Here is a 15,967-nt window from a genome sequence, read left to right as displayed (position 1 = left end):
GCCTTGTGCCAAAGTTGTCCCCTGGAGGAGTCTTACATCCCAGAGGGACGTGCCTGCACTAGTACCTCTGCCCTGCTCAGATATTGGCTGGGAGCCGCCCGGGGGGAGAGTGGTCTCAGCACAAACGTGTTGGTGCATCCAGAGGAGTAGCAGGTACGGCTCCAGGCCACTAGGCTCCCCACAGCAGGAGAGCTGAGTCGCACATGTTCGTGACCACCATAGACATATTTAGCAGAAGAGCCAAATAGCACGTTTTCACTGCCACACGGACATATTTCAAACACCATACCCCCAACTGCAAAAACACATTCTTTTCAAGTACACACAGAACATTTACGAGAGTTGACTGTATAGCGGGTCATAAAGCAAATTTCAATGCATTTCTTTTTTTGTTTTTTTTGAGGAAGATTAGCCCTGAGCTAACATCTGTGCCCATCTTCCTCTATTTTATATGTGGGCCCCCTGCCACAGCATGGCTTGATGAGTGGTATGCAGGTCCACGCCCAGGATCTGAACTGGTGAACCTGGGGCTACTGAAATGGAGTACGTGAGCTTAACCGCTACGCCACCAGGCCAGCCCCTCAATACATTTCTTAAGGACTGAAATCACACAGACAACATTCTCTGACAATCATAAAAAGTTAATAGAACCCCTCCATCCACCACCACTGCCATATACTTAGAAATTCAGAAATACGTGTTCAAATAACCAGGGAATCAAAGAAGAAAAACATAGTGGAAATTAGAGAATATTAAGAACTGAACTATAATGAAAATACATAGAAAAACTTTGGGATAGAGCTAAATAATGCTCTATAAGAAAGAAATGTATGGTCTAAAATCTTATGCAAAAAAAAAATAATAACACTGAGAGAAATGCGTGGCCTAAAATATGATGTAATGTGCTAGGCATCCATTCTATGAAGTTAAAAACAGATCAGCAAAATAAACTCAAGAAAGGTATGAAAGGAAATAATCAAGGTAAGAGTAGAAATTAATGAAATAGGAAATAAACACACTAGAGAAGATTAACAAAGCCAAACGTTGGTCCTCTGAAAAGACTTAGCAACAAACCTCTGGTAAGACTGACCAAGAAATAAAGAGAAAAAGCGCAAACAATATCAGGAATAAAATAGTGATATAAATATGGAGACAATAGACATTGAAACTAAATAATAAGAGGACATTGTTGAAAGTTTTTATGTCACTAAATTTGAAATCTTATAAGAGACAGACACATTCTCAGCAAAATCTAACTGACTCAAGAAACAGAAACCCTGAACAATCCTAGAACCATGTAAGAAATTGAATGTGTAAATTAAAACCTTCCTACATATTAAACTCTGGGCCCCGATGGCATCACTACTGAGTTCCAGGCATTCAAAGAATAAATAATTATAATCTTATACAAGTTGTTTTGGAGGATTAAAAAAAGAACTCCCTTGTGCTGGCCCGCTGGTATAGTGGTTAAGTTTGTGCGTTCTGCTTTGGAGGCCTGGGTTTCACGGGTTTGGATCCCAGGCATGGACTTACACATCATTCATCAAGCTATGCTGTGGCAGTGTTCTACACGCAAAATAGAGGAAAATTGGCACAGATATTAGCTCAGCGACAATCTTCCTCAAGCAATAAGAGGAAGATTGACGACAGATGTTAGCTCAGCCAATCTTCCTCACCAAAAAAAAAAAAGAGCTCCCATTTCCTCAACTAATTTTATGAATCTAGTATTAACTTGATGCCCAAACCTGACAGCATAAGAAAGAAAAATTTCAGGCAAATCTCTCTCACGAGCATAGACTCAAAAATCATGAACAAAATATTAGTAATCTTAATCAGCAATGTATGAAAAACATAATCCATCATGAGCAAAGCAACCTAACAAAGGAGAAAGATCATATGATCATTAGCTATAAATTCAGAAGCGGCATTTGATAAAATTCAACATTCATTCTTGATTTAAAAAACCCCTGAGAAAACATGGAATGAAAGGAAACTTCCTTAACATGATAAAGGCTATCTATCAAAAATACCATAGTGGAGGTCCTAATCAATGCAATAAGGCAAGAAAAAGAAATTAATGGTTTAAGTATTATAAAGGAAGAAGCTGTCGATATTTGCAGACAACATCGTTGTAGACATAGAAAATCCAAAAGAATATGCACACACTATTAATGTCAGTTTAGTAAAATTGCTAGATACAAAAGTAAATATTGCAAAAACCAATTGAATTTCTATAATCTAACGGTAAGAAAGTTGAAATGAAATTTTAAAAGATAATATTTACAATAGCATCAGAAAACATAAAAAACCTAGGAATGAGTCTTCATTAGAAATGCAAGAGTTCTACACAGAAACTATAAACCATTATTGCTAAATATTTTAAAAGATCTACATATGTGGAAGGTTATATCATGTTCATGGGTTGCAAGAGTCAAGTTAGTAAAGATGTCAGTTCCCTTCAAAGTGATTTATAGAAGCAATTTAATCCCAATCAAAATCCCCTCAGGATTTTTAATTTTTTATTGCTAAGCATATAGAAATACAAGTGACTTTTGTATATTGAACTTGAATTCTGCGACCTTTGAACTCACATTAGTTCTGGTAGCTTTTCCGTGGATTCCTTAAGATTTTCTATGCAGATAATCATGTTATCAGTGAATAAAGGCAGTTTTATTTCTTCCTTTCCAATCTGTATGCCTTTTATTTTTCTCTTGACATTTTCTCTTGCCACCATTAAAATGTTGAATAGAATTGGTAAGAGCAGACATACTTGCCTTTTCCCAATCTTAGGAGGAAGGCATTCAACATCTCGCCTTTAGGTGTGATGTTAGCTGTAGATTTTTTTGAAGATACCATTTATCAGGTTAAGAGAGTTCTTTTTTATTCCCACTTTGCTGAGAATGTTGATCATGAATGGATGTTGGATTTTGTGAAATGTTTTTCCTATTTAGGTGACCATATGGCCATTCTTTTTCACTGTGTTAATATGGATTACGCTGATTGATTTTTGAAGGTTAAACTAATCTTGCATTCTCAGGATAAACCCCACTTGATCATGATGTAGTATCCTTTTTGCATCTTGTTGAATTCAATGTGCTAAGTAAGTCTTTCTTGAAGATTTTTGTTTCTGTGTTCATGAGGAATATTGGTCTATAGTTTTCTATTCTCATAATGTTTTTGTCTAGTTTTGGTAGCATGGCAATGCTGGCCTCATAAAATGACTTGGGAAGGATTCTTTTACCTTTTATTTTCTGAAAGAGATTGTGTATGATCAGTAATATTTTTTCCTTAAGTGTTTGTTACAATTTGTTAGTGACATTATCTAGGTGCTTTCTTTATGGGAAAATTTTAAGTACACATTTCTTTAATAGATTTAGAGCTGTTCAGATGATCTATTTCTTTTTGACTGTAATTTGGCTGTTCATGTCCTTTAAGGAATTTGTCCATTTCATTTAAATACTTGAATTTTATTGGCATGATATTCCTGTATTATCCTTTAGTGTCCATAGGATATCTTGTACTCTCAATACTGTTATTCCTGATGTTGATAATTGATGTCTTCTTCTTCTTCTCCTCCCCCTCCCCCCCTTCTCCTTCTTTGTTCTGGCTAGTTCACCGATTTTATTGATCTTCTCAAAGAATCAGCTTCTGGTTTCATTGATTTTTCTCTATTGTTTCTTCACATTGCATATCAGCAATTTATGGTCTCATGTTTATTAATTCCTTCCTTCTGCTTATGTTGGATTTAATTTGCTCCTTTTTTTTTTCTGGTTTCTTAAGGTGGAAGCTTAGGTAATTGTTTGAGACCTTTCTTCTTTTCTAACATAAATATTTAATGTTGTATACTTCCCTCTAAGCACTGCTTTAGCTGGTTTCCACAGAATTTTGTATGTTGTATTTTCATTTTGCTCACTTCAAATATTTTCTAATTTCCATTCTGGTTTCCTCTTTGACCTGTGGGTTATTTAGAAGGGTATTGTTTAATCACCAAATGCTTAGGAATTTCCCTTGTATCTTTCTGTTATTGATTTCTAGTTTAATTCCACTGTAGTAAAAAAAAATCCCACAATGTATAACTTTTTAAATTTTATGAAGGCTTGCTTTATGGCCCAAAATACATTTTACCTTTGGTGAATGTTCCACGTGTACTTGAAAAAAATGTATATTCTGCTGTTTTCGGATGGAGTGTTTTGATATCATCACTTCTATATCATTCTATACTTCTATATCTACACACTTCCACATCATTACTGATTTTCTGTCTACTTGTTCCTCAATTGCTACTAGAGGAATGTTGAATTCTCCAACTATAATTGTAGGTTTGTTTACTTCATTTAAATTCCATCAGTTTTTTATTCATGTATTTTGAAGCTATTTGATTAGTTGCATACAGATTTAGGATTATTACGTCCTCTTGATTTTGTTATGTCCTGTATCATTATGAAATGTCCTTACTAATATCTGGTATTGCTTCATATTCTGAAGTTTATTTTATCTGATATTAATGTTTTTTCATGGTATTTCTTCTTTTATCTGTTTACTCTTAGCCTATCTACGTCTTTATATTTAAGAGGGTTTCTTGTAGACAGCATATTTTGATCTTCATTTCCCCCTCAATCTGAAAATCTCTGCCTTTCAGCTGGAGTGTTCACCATTTATATTTAATGTAATTATCAATATGATTGGGTTTAAATCTCCTATCTTGCTATATGTCTTCTATTTGTATCATCTTCTCTTTGTTCTTTTGAGTCTATTCTCCTGTTTTCTTTTGAATTGCTAAAGTATGTTTTAATGATTACATTTTAATTTCCACTATTGTCATCTTAGGTATACCTCTTAATTATTTTTTTGTGATTGATCTGGAATTTTTAATATACATCTTTAACTTACAGTCTGTCCTCAAATAATATTGATTCACTTCACATTTACTGTAAGAGCCTTACAACAGTATACTTCCATATTCCTCCTCCCGTCTGGTGCTATTTTTGTCATATCATTTACTTCCATATATACTATAAATCCCACAATACCTTTTTTTTTTTTTGCTTTAAGTAATTATTTTTAAAGAGATTAAAACTTAAGGGGAAAAAGTCTGTTATATTTTCCCATATATTTACCATTTCTGGCACTCTTTACTTCTTTGTATAGATCCTAATTTTCAGCTGGTATCATTTTTCTTCTGCCTGAAGAATTTTTAATAGTTCTTGTAGCACAGATTTGCCTGTGATGATTTCTCTCAGCTTTGGTACCTCTGATAAAAGTCTCTATTTATTCTTCACTTATTTAAGTCTTTACTTATTTAAGCCTTTATTTATTTGTTTGTTTGTTTAAGTTATTTATTTATTTCTTCTTCATTTATTTAAGTCTTTATTCTTCAGAAAGATATTTTGCTTAGCAATAGAATTTTAGGTTGGCAGGTATTTTTTCTATCAGTAATTTAGAGATATTGCCCCATTGACTTTTGACATGCATAGTTCCAGAAGAGAAGTTCAAAGTCTGCAGTGTGGGTTGGCAAGCTGGAGACTCAGGAAAGATAATTATGGAGTTCCAGTCCAAAAGCTGGCAGCCTAGAGACCCAGGAGAGCTGACAGTGCAGATGAAGTTCAAAGGCAATCTGCTGGAGAATTCTCTCTTGCTCAGGGATGCTAGTTTTTAAATTCTATTCAGGCCTTCAACTGATTGGATGAGGCCCACCCACATTATGGAGGGCAATTTGCTTTACCCATAGTCTACCAATTTAAATGTGAACCTCATCCAAAAATACCATCCAACTGGACATATAAAGTTAATTTTCACAATGTATTACAGGCATCACTGCCCTGGCTAGTGGGAACATGAACTACTCCCAGTCCTGTGTGAGCTCCTGAAATGGTTTGGCCTACTGCTCTCTAGAGCAGCCTTGTAGAATTCCACCACATACATGCACTGATCAGTTTTCACCCAAGGATGTGTGAAGACATCACTGTGAATCCCTGGATCTCCCTCTCTCTCTCCCTCTCCCTCTCTGCAGCTTCCTCCTCTCCAGTTCTCTGCCTTGTAAGTTCTAGGTGCCTCAGCTTCCCTGAACTCTGATATCTGTCCTCTCAGTTCAGTGGAAGTGCCAGACTCTCTTTGGGTTCCCCGTCCTTGAGCTTCAGCTGGAACCTGTCCACAGTCAGGGAGCTGGGGCAACCGTGGGGCTTACCTCACCTGTCTGCTTTCTCTCAGAGACCACAGTCTATTCTGCCCAGTGTCTAATATCTGGAAATAGTTGTTTAATATATTTTGTCTGGTTTCCTAGTTGTTTATCGTGGGAGACCAGTTGTATATAGTGAATCCTTCATGGCATATATTAAACCTTTATTTTTTTTTTACTTATAGTAAGAGCAGTTTCATGTGTTTTGATCTATTATTTCTTGATCAGGTTAGTAGTTACATAGATTTGTTCAGTTTGTGATCACTGAGCTCTGCACTTAGGATGTCTGCACTTTTCTGTGTATGTAAAATTCAATAAAACATAATCAAAAAAATAAAAAGCAAAATAAATTTATATTAAAGTGTAAATGGTGTAGAATAACCAAGATACTTTAGAAAGAAGAGGATAAGTTTGAGTGACTCGCCTTATGAGATGTCAGATATCAAGACATTTATAAAGTTATTTTAGTTAAGAGATCATGGTATTGAATTGAGCCAAAAAATTTTTCAAAAGAGCCAGCCCTGATGGCCTAGTGGTTAAAGTTTGGTGTGTTCCACTTCAGCAGCCCAGGTTCAGTTCCTGGGCATGGAACCACACCACTCCTCTGTCAGTAGCCATGCTGTGGTGGTGGCTCACATAGAAGAACTAGAAGGACCTACAACTAGAAAATACAACTATGAACTGGGGCTTTGGGCAGGAAAAAAAGAGAGGAAGGTTGGTAACAGATGTTAGCTCAGGGAGAATCTTTCCTAGCAAAAATAAAAACCCCAAAAACAGACTAGAAAAAAAACAGAGAAACCCCTTTCCAAAAAAGACCCACACAACTGTGAACCCTTGATGTATGACAGAGTTGTCACCTTGGCACAGCAAGAAAACACTGAAGTTTTCAATAAAAGATGCTGAGATGATTGGTTAACTATAATTCATAAACATTTGTCCTCTACCTCACACCGTATACAAAAATCAATTGCAGGTGAATTAACAACTAAGTGTGAAAGGCAAAACTATAAAGATCTTAGAGGATAACAGGAAAATATATGTGTGATGAAGGGCAGGAAGGATTTCTTAAGTAGGACCCACCACAAAACGTAAAACATAGAGGCAAAGACTGATAAATTAGTCTTTATTATAAGAACTTCTGTAAATCAAAAGACACCACTAAGAGGATAAAAAGGTACGCCAAAATTGGGAGACTATGTTTTTAACATATGTAACTGTTGAAGGACAAATATCCAGGATATATAAATAACTGTTATGAATTTATAAAGAAACAAAAAAATGATCTCCCCAAAATGAGCAAAAGACTTGAATTTTACAGACTTTATGGAAGAGAAAACTTGAATGACCAATAAACATATGAAGAGAGACTTGACCTCTGACTAAAATCACACAGCGATCTCGTCACACACACATGTGATTGGAGAATTCATTTTGATAATAACAACTGCACAGAGTGTTTAGCAATAGGTCACTCACTGCTCATCCACTGCAGGTGGGAGTGTAAATTGATAAAAGCACTTTGGGAAAAGTTTACTATCAAGTAAAATCGAATATGTACATACCTTGCAAACCAGTAATTCCCCTCTTAGGTGTAAAGCCTAGAGAAGCTCTCCCACACGTGTCAGAAGAAAGGTAAGGAATGTTCAGACTAGTGATACCGGGAACACTCAAATGTCTATTAACATATGTACATGTTAACACATATGTTCATACAATGGAATACTGCATACCACTGAAAAGGAGTGGGCTACAGCTTCATCATCAACACAGAAGAATCTCAAAGTACAATGTTGAGCCAAAAGATGCCAAATAGAAATGAATACATGCAGTATGATTTGATGTCTATAAAGTTAAAAAAAGAGATAAAACTAAACTATATTACTTTGGGATAGATACACAATTGGTAACGCTATAAAGTAAAACAAGAGAATAATATCACAAATCATTAGGATAATGGTTACCTCTGTTGGGGTAGAGGTGATTCCAGTTGGGGAAGGCCACCAATTTTCATTCTTGACCTAGCTGCTGTCACTTGGGTCTCATCCCATTATTATTCTTTAGCATGTACTTACATGTTCTATTTGTTCATCTATATGTATGCTATATTTCAAAACAATAGAATTAACCTAAATTAATAAACCTAAAATGAAATTAATCTAACCTATGCATATTTTCTTTATAATCAGAGATAATGTGATGATTTCAAGGTTTTGTGTGTCCTTATTCATTCATTCATTTGTTCTACACGCATTTGTTGTGTATTTACTAGGTGTTAGGCATTATGCTAGATACCAGAAATACAGATATTAATTTATTATATATCAGTGAGCTTTAATAATGAAAGTAATAATAATTGATGTGATTATTATTATTACTGTAACAAATGACATTTAACTGAGTGTTTACTATTTGCACTAAGACTTTACATAGATTACTTCATTTAATCCTTTGACATCCTTGAGTATGGATTATTTTCCCAAGTTTAAAAATGAGGGGGCCAGCCTGGTGGCACAGTGGTTAAGTTCGCATGTTCCACTTCAGCGGCCCAGGGTTCGCCAGTTCCGATCCCAGGTGTGGACCTATATACTGCTCATGCTGCGGAAGGCATCCTACGTATAAGGTGGAGGAACATGGACACAGATGTTAGCTCAGGGCCAATCTTCCTCAGCAAAAACAGGAGCATTGGCGGCAGATGTTAGCTCAGAGCTAATCTTCCTCAAAAAAAAAAAAAAGAGGAAACTGAGCATGGCAACATTTAATAACTTGCCCAAGCTTGCAGAGTTCAGAAAAGACAGGACCAAGATTTTCTCTTAACAGCTATAGTTTTTCTGCCCATGATCCAATGCCTTTCCTTTAGATAACAACACCCTGGTTTTCCTTTCAGAGCTTCCCCCCTCACATCTGGTCCTGTGGTTCACTTGCAGCTGACTACCTAGTCCTGGGTTCATGGACTGAGGAACTGAGCCAGACCTGGCCATTCTCTGTATTCCATCCTCCTGGATGCGGTGACTGGTTTAGGTATGAGGCTAACGAGACATTGGAGAGGGAGTCCCAAAGCCTTGATTTAAACCCTCGGATCCACCCACGTCTAAAACTCTCCCCAACGCCTGGCCTTTTCAGTCACATGAGGCTCAAGTTGGGTTTTCTCACACGTGCAAAAAGGAGTCCTAGCTACTACAGGGACACAGGAAAGTAACCCAATAATTGTTGTACCAGCTGAGCAATGAGGACTAAAATTAATACGAGTATTTAGGATGCACCTAGATGCACTCAGGGTACACGTAGGTGAGAGGATTTTGACTTTTTTCTCTTTCCCATGCTAAGTCTGAAGCCAAATTTCAGGGGAGATAAATCAACACTAAGAGAGAAAGTCATGGATTACCTTGATGCCAACACAGACCAAGCCCGTCGTCCTTCACCAGAGGGGTAGGGAGTGGGGGGCAGCTGTACCCAGTGTCATGAAAGATTATCACGAAAGACCGGATCTCAGGGATGACAATCACAACAACATGAGTAACTGAGGTTCTGGGATGCATTTCATCACAGGGTTAAGAAGCTCTTGACAGCAAAATTAAGTCTGACATCACTGCTTGGGTTGACAAACACTGTTGCAGTCTCCCAGTGGCATGAGCTCAGACACCTGAGGGCCCTCTCTCCTGGGGGTTGGAGTCACCTTCTTCAGTTCGGCTAATGACATCCCAGTCACCTCCAAGAGTGACTGAGCCTGTAGAAGACCCTTGTCATGAAGGACTAACAAGTCCTTGGAGAAAATGGAGTAACTTACACAGGAGCACAATTAAGCCATGGGCTCGAATCTTCCTTGGCTTTAACTGCTTGACCTCGTTGCCATCTCGTCTTTACTCCCTCCCCAACCAGGTTCAGAAAGAACTTTACCCCCTCTCTTTCATGTTAAGGTCAGACTTCAGAATGAGCAAATAAGTTGATTAGACTACTAACATCCTTTTAAAGGAATGTAAACTGACATTAAGATCATCACAAAAAGTTGTTTATTTTTCTCTCTGTTGGTGAGGAAGATTTGCCACTTTCAGGCATAAGAATATTATTATTCATGACAGATGCAAGAAGTGGTAAATAACCACACTGTTTAGAACCTTGGCCCATGGTCAGTTCACCGTCGCCCACAATCAAAGGGGACCATTACACTCAGTGTTTGTGCTAGTGAGCAAGGTGAGGTCACACTTCCCCTCCAGACATGGAGACAAAAAGGAAAAAAGTTTTTTTCTCCTTGATAAATTTGAAGGTATAATAGAATAGAATTTAGGTCTTTGGTGAATAATTCATGTTTATCTAAAAGAAAAAAAAATGACTTTCATTTACTTACTTACTGAATTGTAGAAACTGATTTCCTGGACTGGAGCTTCCAGAAATTCATGGGAGATTTGCCTGATGATTTTCCCTTAACAGTCTCTCCCATTACCTCCACTCTCCTCACTAGGTTCCCTTTGGCTCCTCTAGGACAAAGAGGAAGAGCGGCGAAAGGTCAAGGGCAGGAAAAGTTTGATCTGACAATGGTGCTGCTGGAGCAGATGCCTAGAGCTGACAATTCTCTCGGGCTTCCATGGGGCCCTCTGGGCTCCCCTCCTGGACCCTACAATGGAATCCATTGACCCAGGTGGTAGGTCTGTAGACTAACTTCTCATGATCCCCCTCGGCTGGGTGCCTGACAGTATTCCCTCCGCCTCTTCCTACTGAGATCTCCTTGTTCCTTGCAGAGATTGTGGGATTGCTGGGTTGCCTTATAAGAAACTATCAAACAGTTTTCCACGGCAGCTGTGCCATTTTGCATTCCCACTGGCACCGTGTGAAAGGTCCAGCTGCCCCAAACCTTTTCAGCACTTGCTATTATCAATTTTTAAAAAAATCTTAGCTATTTTAATAGGTCTGTAGTGGTATCTAATAGTTTGAATTTGCATTTTCTTAATAACTAATGATGCTGAGAATCTTTTCGTGTGCTTATTTGCCATATCGTCTTTGATGAAGCATTGATTCAAATCTTTGCCTATTTTTTAATTGGGTAGTTTATTTTCTTTTTATGGAGTTTTGAGAGCTCTTTATATATTCTGGATCAGATAGGTGTTTTTCAACATCTTCTCCAAGTCTGTGGCTTTTCGTTTTCTTAACAGTGTCTTTCAGAGAGTGGAAGTTTTCAATTTTGATGAAGTCTAATACATTAGTTTTTCTTTCATGGATCAACTTTTTAGTTTGGTAACTACAAAATCTTTGCCAAACTCAAGATCACAATGATTTCCTCTTACATTTCCCTTAAGAAGTTTTACAGTATTGGGCTTTACATTGATGTCTATTACCCATTTGGGGTTAAATTTTGTATATGGTACAAGGTGCAGATAAAGGTTCACTTTTGCATATAAACTTGTAATTGTTTCAACATCCTTATTCTAAAACTATCCTTTCTCCATTGACTTGCCTGTACCTTTGTTGGAAATCAACTAACTATATAGATATGGGTCTACCTCGCGACTGTTTGGTCTCATTGATCTGCGTATATCCTTTTGACAAAACCACACTGTCTTGGTTACACTAGCTTTATAGTAAGCCTTGAAATCAGATAGTGAGTTCCCCAATTTTGTTCTTCTTTTTTAAAATTCTTTTGCCTGTTCTAGGTCTGTTGCCTTTCTATATAAATTTTAGATTTAACTTGTCAGTTTCTACAAAAAAATCCTGCTATATTTTGATTGGGATTGCACTCAATCAATAGATCAGTTAAGAAGAATTGCCATCTTAACAATACTGAGTCTTCTAAACCATAATCCATCCATTTATTTAGGTCTTCTTTTTGTTAAGAGGTCAGCATCCCTGGCTCCTTTTTTTTAATAATTGGCACCTGAGCTAACAACTGTTGCCAATCTTCTTCTTTTTTTTTCTGCTTTTTGTCCCTAAATCCCCCCAGTATGTGGTTGTTTATTCTAGTTGTGGGTCCCTCTAGTTGTGGCATGTGGGATGCCGCCTCAACATGGCCTGACAAGCGGTGCCATGTCTGCGCCCAGGATCTGAACCGGCGAAACCCTGGGCCGCCGAAGCAGAGTGCGAACTTAACCACTCGGCCACAGGGCCAGCCCCCAGGTCTTCTTTTATATTTCATGAATGTTTCATAGTTTTCATTGTACAGATCTTGTATATATTTTATTACATTTATACTTATGTATTTCATGTTTTGGGATGCTATTGTAAACGTACTTTAAAAAAATTCTTAAATTTCCCATTGTTAATTGCTAGCATATAGAAATACAATTGATGTTTGTTTTTTGACCTTATATCTTACAACCTTACCAAACTCACCTGTTAGCTTTAGTAGTTTTTCTTGCAGATTATTTGAGATTTTCTACGTAGACAATTATATCAGTTTTGAATATGGTTTTATTTCTTTTACAATCTATTTGCCTTTCATTTCTTTTTCTTGCCTTATTGCACTAGCTAGGATCTTCAGTAAGATGTTGGATAAGAGTGGTGAGAGCATGCATTCTTGCCTTATTCTCAGTTTCAGGAATGAGAGTTTCTTTGGAACCTTCTCACCAAACGCAGCAAGAGAGAGAAACATTCTCTAGCTGTCTCTCAAGGGAAGAGTATAACTCCTACCTCCTGACAACTCTACCCAAAGAAATCTGATTTCCACTTCTGCCATTCACAACTTCATCTTCTGTTAGACCTTTGAGGTAGGGAGGGGATAGAAGTCACAAGACCAGTTCCAGGACGCCTCCTTGTTAAGTCCCACATATGTGTTCCAGCACCTCATTTTTGGAATGAGAAGGACACATGCCACCTATTGTTTTTTTCTCTGCCTTTGGGGGCCTCAGCCAAAGCTTAGACATCCTTATACAGATGGCGTTAGTACTTGTCTTTCACAAATGAAAGAAGTTAGGCTCAGAGAATTTAAATAACTTGCCCAAGGTCATATAGCCAGGAAGGAGCATGATTCAAACTCAGTTCCATCTGTCAGGTCCAAAGAGGGTGTTCTTTCCACGTGGGCTCATCAGTGCAGATAGAAAAATTCAGGCAGCATTTATCTTCCCCCAACTCATACGAAACCAAGAGGGGTAAGGTATTTCTAAATTTAAGTTGGCAATTCTAGAAAACCATACCATGGTTAATGGAGGAAATAGTGTTGCATTTGTCCTCCAAATGGCCATGGGATGATAGTCATCCCGTATCCTGAAGCAGGTGCTGAGGTCAGAAGCTGAGAGCCTCTAATTATCCACATCGGTCCCCTCAGATGGGAAATCAGGACTGACAATACCAACTCTATTTTAGTCAAGAAATTTGACCATATGTCTCTAAGTCAAGAAGTCCTAGCCAATTTGCCTCTGTAACTACTTCAGAAAACCCAGGCCCCACCTTGAGATCACTTCTTGCTAATGAAAGTGAAGCAAGCCCTGGACAAAAGTTTAGGATTGAAACTGATCCCACTGAAATCACAAACTGAAAGGAACACCACCATGTCATTCCTAATCCTTGGGCAGGTGAAAAAAACTTTCCTGTAAATTTTCAAAAAAATAGATTTTCCCGGGAGTTAAAAAATTTAAGTTAAAAAGAAAGGTCTCAGCAATTCCATTCCTTGGGATATACCCCAAAGAACTGAAAACAGGAGTTCAAAAAAACACTTGTACATGAATGTTCATAGCAGTATTATTCAGAATAGCCAAAAGGTAGAAATGACCCAAATGTCCGTCAAGAGATGAATGGACAAACAAGATGTGGTATATCCATACAATGGAATATTATTCAGCTATAAAAAGGGATGAAGCCCTGGTACATGCTACCACGTGGATGAACCTCAGACACATTGTTCTAAGTAAAAGAAACCAAATACAAAAGGCCATATATTATACGATTCCATTTATACAAAATATCAAGAATAGGCAAATCCATAGAGACAGAAAGCAGATTAGTGGTTGACGAAGGATGGGAAGAGGGGGGAATGGAAGTGACTGCTTGATAGTTATGGGGTTTCCTTTTGAGGTGATGAAAATGTTCCAGCACTAGATAGTGGTGATACTTGTACCATTCTGTGAATGTACTAAATGCTGCCGAATTGTACACTTTAAAATGGCTAATTTTATGTTATGTGCCTTTTACTAAAATAAAAAAAAGAAGGATCTTTGCTATGGAGTCAGGATGTGGTATATCTCTCCAGATCATGTCCTGAAGAACCTCTCTTGATTAATTCAGTGCTTTGTCATATCCCATAGAGTTTATCAGAGTAGCCTCCTACCAGGTCCCTTGTCCCCAGTGTTACCCTTCTACATTCTATCTCCCACCAACTTTCTCCAGGGTTGAAATGGGCCTGACATTCCGTTGTTGAAAATCTTTCAATGGTTCCTATCTCCTAGCGCAGAAAGCCCACGTTCCCTCATACAGCATCCGAAGGTACTCATGATGTGGCATTCATTGCTTCTTGCCCTGTGCATCCTTCAGGGTGGATGTGCCCTGAGAGGGCAGGGAGGTCTCACACATCCTTGTGTTCCCAGCAGATAGCATGGTCTCTGGTGCATGGTAGGTGCTCAGTAAATATTTGGTGAATGAATTAATCAGCTTTCCACCTACCCCTTTAGCTCAACTCTTCTTATTTCCCCAAATACCCTGCATTCTAGCCCAACCAAGTTCTCCAACAAGTCAGGCCAATCGTGCATCTGAACCTTTGTGCACATGGGTCTTTCCATTTAGAATGTTTTCAGATCCATCTGTCAATCTGGGTCAACTCTGATTCATCCTTTAAGACTCAGTTCAAGTGTGCACTCTTCTGTGACCGTCAGTCACTCATTTCTCAGTGTTCCCATAGCACCCCATGCAGCCCTTTGTGGCAGCACTTAGCATGTCATCCTGGGATCATTTATTTACATCCTTGTGTTGCCCTCCTGAACCGTGGGCACTGTGCAGCTCATCTTACACACCACCCTGCCCACCCCCCACCCCCCGCGGTGATGTTGGAGGAATAAACAAAAAAACTAAATAATTTGTCTTGCAGGATCAACCTGGGGATTTTTTTTTTTTTTTTTTTTTTTTTTTTTTGCACAGAAGGGAACATCTGAATTAAACCGGAGATTGAGGGCAGCTGTCGCAGAATGTCTCCGAGTCATTCTATTTACTCGACTGTGGTGAAAGCCAAGAGGTGGAGGAGCCAGAAATTGAAGCAAGTGGAAAGGGTGAGAAATTGTAACAACATAATGGACATTTCACCTCCCCCGAGCACCTCTCTTCCTGAAGGACCCGCCACGTACTTACTGATGAGAAAGCGAATCTCGCCCGTCTCTCTGCGGAGGCGAGAGAGGAGCCAGCGCGGGCACCGGGTGCTCATTTGCACAAGTGTAACCTCCCGCCCGGCCTGAGTGATGGAGGGCCGGCCGCGAAAATGAGATTCCAGTTCTCCTCCACATCATTGTCCCTTTATCACTTCCTTCCCTTTTGCCCACTCATGTCAGGAGGAATATTCCATTATGACTCTTCCTAATAATGTGAGTCTTTTCACTTTGATCCAAATGTGCTGTGCGGGCTCCTCCTGTTCTGCGTCCCCACGTGCCCCTCGTGTCTGCTGCCGTCGCCCTGCCTCCCGCCGTGTGCATGTGCGGGAGAGTGGCCCTCAGGAGAGCCTGGTTGCGGGACTCAAGGAGAGCGCCTCTGTTCCCTGGGTATTTCTTAGACTCTGAGGCACTTTGAACACTGGACTTCAACGGTCGGTAGAGGACAGGGAGGGAGAAATCTAGGAACAAGGAGGGCCCCAAACAGAAGGGCAAGGAAGTGATATTGTTTTGTGCATCT

At 38.7% G+C, this 15,967-nt stretch overlaps 1 long non-coding RNA gene across 1 annotated transcript in view; it reads left to right on the top strand.

The window, feature by feature from the left end:
* The window catches only part of LOC138916259 (uncharacterized), a 38,995-nt gene extending 23,310 nt beyond the window's left edge, over positions 1 to 15,685 (top strand). Inside the window, exons 3-4 of the long non-coding RNA XR_011423239.1 lie at positions 10,632 to 10,811; positions 15,227 to 15,685. This is a non-coding gene — a long non-coding RNA (uncharacterized lncRNA). The remainder of the gene's footprint in view (positions 1 to 10,631; positions 10,812 to 15,226) is intronic.
* The last annotated feature ends 282 nt before the right edge of the window (positions 15,686 to 15,967 follow it).

This window comes from Equus caballus, chromosome 11, assembly GCF_041296265.1.
Source record: "Equus caballus isolate H_3958 breed thoroughbred chromosome 11, TB-T2T, whole genome shotgun sequence".
Taxonomy (NCBI): Eukaryota; Metazoa; Chordata; class Mammalia; order Perissodactyla; family Equidae; genus Equus; species Equus caballus.
Note: the sequence above shows the minus strand (reverse complement) of the source record. Positions and strands in the feature narration are given on the sequence as shown.